Source organism: Bison bison, unplaced genomic scaffold, assembly GCF_000754665.1.
Source record: "Bison bison bison isolate TAMUID 2011002044 unplaced genomic scaffold, Bison_UMD1.0 scf7180017864062, whole genome shotgun sequence".
Taxonomy (NCBI): Eukaryota; Metazoa; Chordata; class Mammalia; order Artiodactyla; family Bovidae; genus Bison; species Bison bison.
In genome coordinates, this window is record NW_011494634.1 from 286,325 (window position 1) to 290,098 (window position 3,774).

The 3,774-nt window shown below is 38.8% G+C and overlaps 1 pseudogene; it reads right to left on the bottom strand.

Annotated features, from left to right (window-relative positions):
• Nucleotides 1–2,082: 2,082 nt before the first annotated feature.
• On the bottom strand, nt 2,083–3,102 carry LOC104985914 (annotated as a pseudogene).
• Between the last annotated feature and the right edge of the window lie 672 nt (nt 3,103–3,774).

A 3,774-nucleotide genomic window follows, 5' to 3' on the forward strand; every position in this document is an offset into this window, starting at 1 on the left:
GGCCTGGCGTGCTGTGATTCGTGGGGCCGCAAAGAGTCGGACACGACTGAGCAACTGAACTGAATGAAGGCCTTAATAAGTGGAAGAGTATTTTAGCACATAAAATCCTAATTTTGTATAAAAAGGGGAGATTTTTCTTTGTTATCAAGATTTTAGCTTCTACAAAACAAGTGATTTTGTTATAAAATAGTTTAAGATATAAATAAACAAATAAATAATTTAGGGATTAAATAATTTCATTATATGCCCTGTTTCAAATTAGTCCTGAACTTGGGAAGGAACTGTGTATATATTTCAGCTAGATCAGAAAATCGAGCTTACTTTTTGTGAAACTGGAGAAAGTGAACCTAATCCTACATATCTAAAATGGTTATTTCTTCACCATATTCTACTACATATATATGTGTATACTGATGTTTATTGAGTTACTATGGGATTTGGAAATAAATAGTCATCTATCTAGCACTATAGTTACAAATGTACATAATGTTAGAAGTCTATGTTTTTAATTAATGAAGAAATTATTCAGTTCAGTTCAATCCCTCTGTTGTGTCCGACTTTTTGAGACCCCATGGACTACAGCACTCCATGCCTGGTCCATCACCAACTCCCGGAGATTACTCAAACTCATGTCCATTGAGTCGGTCATGCCATCCAACCATTTCATCTTGTCATCCCCTTCTCCTCTCACCCTCAATCTTTCCCAGCATCAGGGTCTTTTCAAATGAGTCAGCTCTTCGTATTAGGTAGCCAAAGTATTGGAGTTTCAGTTTCAGCATCAGTCCTTCCAATGAACATTCAGGACTGATTTCCTTTAGGATGGACTGGCTGGATCTCCTTGCAGTCCAAGGGACTCTAAAGAGTCTTCTCCAACATCACAATTCAAAAGCATCAATTCCTCGGGGCTTAGCTTTCTTTTTTGGTCCAACTCTCACATCTATACATGACTACTGGAAAAACCATAACTTTGACTAGACGGACCTTTGTTGGCAAAGTAATGTCTCTGCTTTTTCATATGCCATCTAGATTGGTCATAACTTTTCTAACAAGGAGCAAGTGTCTTAATTTCATGGCTGCACTCAGTACCTGCAGTGAATTTGGAGCCCCAAAAAATAAAGTCATGCACTGTTTCCACTATTTCTCCATCTATTTGCCATGAAGTGATGGGACTGGATGCCATGATCTTTGTTTTATGAATGTTGAGCTTTAAGCCAACTTTTTCACTCTCCTCTTTCACTTTCATCAAGAGGTTCTTTAGTTCTTCTTCACTTTCTGCCATAAGGGTGGTGAAGAAATTATTAGGACATACCTTATTAACATATGCCATAAATCATCTTTCTGTTTTTAATGAAAATATTCACATTTTTCAATAAACTATACAGCGTTTAAAAACGTTTCCCCAGATAAATTGTGAAGGGACTTCCCTGAGGCTCTAGTGGCTAAGAATCCATCTGCCAATCAGGAGACACAAGTACAACCCCTGGGACAGGAAGATCCCATATACCATGGAGCAGCTAGTTCCCTCTGCCACAACTAATGAGCCAGTACTCCAGAGCCTACCAGCTACAACTACTGATGCCATGTACCACAGTTATGGAAGTCAGCATGCCCAGAGCCCTTGCTCCACAACCAGAAAAGCCACTTCAATAAGAAACCCTGCACTGCAACAAAGAGTAGCTCCATTTGCCTCAATGAGAGAAAGCCCACGAGTAGCAATGAAGATTCAGTGCAGTCAAAAAATAAATAATAAACAAATAAATTCTTTAAAAACTATAAAATGGTAAAAAGATTTTCTGTCAAATATACTGTAAATGAAATTCATAAAATTATATTTCCTGTGTTGAGTAAACTAAATATCACATCCAATATCAAAACAGGAATTTATATTAAACAATTTTTAATTTAAGAAGTTGCAAATAACAAAATGTTCAGAAGAATGGGAGTCAGAAAGACATAAGAAAAGTTGTTTAAATTGAATGAGAAATATATAAACAAATATGATTTTAAACTCCTAGGGATAAAAATAATAAACAAGGTTGACACAGAAGCCATTTGATTTGAATAAGTTATTAAAATTCTTGATTATATATTTTTTAAAGTTGCCCTGCAAAATGTCTCTAATTTATTATAGCAGACCATTTCATTTGCTTCTGAAAAATAGTCTTTTTTTGCCATGTCCATGAAGGCTTGTTTGACTTTCTGATTCTGTAGGCTGTAAATGAAGGGGTTCAGCATGGGGGCTACTGAGGTGTTTAGCACAGCCACTCCCTTGCTCAAAGAAAGCCACTCACAGCCACTCCCTATCCTGTGCTGAGGGTTTAATGTACATAAAAATGCAGTTGCCATAACAGATGGGGATGGCAATCATGTGGGAAGAACATGTGAAAAGGCCTTTGTCCTCTGACTAGTAGAAGAAATTCTTAAAATTGTTCTGATGATGTATGTATAGGACAGAATTATTAATGCCAAAATGAACATTAGAGTAAACACAGCACAGGAAAAACACATCATTTCGAGAAAGTTTGTATCTGAACAAGACAGTTGAATCAATGGAAAATAATCACAGGTAAAATAGTAAATAATATTAGACCTACAGTAATCAAGGATTAAGAGCAACATGACTGCAGGGAATATGTTTAAGAATGAAACTAGCCAGGAAGAGAAGACAAGTAGTGTGCAGACTCTGTGATTCATGACGGTCATGTAATGCAGGGGATTGCAGATGGCAATGTAGCAGTCATAGGACACGGCAGACAGAAGGTAAAACTCAGTGACTCCAAGGAGAATGAAAAAAATAAAATAAAATAACTGAGCAATGCAATCATTAAAAGAAAAGGTTTTGTCTCCTGTAACAATGGTGGCCAGGAACTTGGGTGTACTGACAGTTGTGAATGATACTTCTAAGACGGAGAAATTTCTGAGGAACAAATACATGGGGGTTTGGAAGTGGGTATCCAGCAGGGTCGGGGTGATAATGGTCAGGTTCCCAGTGATGCTGAGCATGTAGGTGATGAGCAGAAAGACAAAGATCACAACTTGAAGTTGTGAGTCATCTAACAGCCCCAGGAGGATAAACTCTATTGTTTCTGTGTGCTTTCTCATTCTTCAGTTGCTTGTTTGTTTTTCTCCTTCCAGGAGACCTTCAAGAGAAAGCACAAGGAATACACAAGAAGAGAAGATTACCAAATATCCTAGTGTCAGTTCAGTTAAATTCAGTTCAGTCACTCAGTCGTGTCCGACTCTTTGCGACCTCATGAATCGCAGCACGCCAGGTCTCCCTGTCCATCACCAACTCCCGGAGTTCACTCAGACTCACGTCCATCGAGTCAGTGATGCCATCTAGCAATCTCATCCTCTGCCGTCCCCTTCTCCTCCTGCCCCCAATGCCTCCCAGCATCAGAGTCTTTCCAATGAGTCAACTCTTCACATGAGGTGGCCAAAGTACTGGAGTTTCAACTTCAGCATCATTACCTTGAAAGAAATCCCTGGGCTGATCTTCAGAATGGACTGGTTGGATCTCCTTACAGTCCAAGGGACTCTCAAGAGTCTTCTCCAATATCATAGATCAAAAGCATCAATTCCTTGGCACTCAGCTTCTTCACAGTCCAACTCTTACATCCATACATGACCACAGAAAAAACCATAGCCTTGACTAGATGGACCTTTGTTGGCAAAGTAATGTCTCTGCTTTTGAATATGCTATCTAGGTTGGTCATAACTTTCCTTCCAAGGAGTAAGCGTCTTTTAATTTCATGGCTGCAGTCACCATCTGCA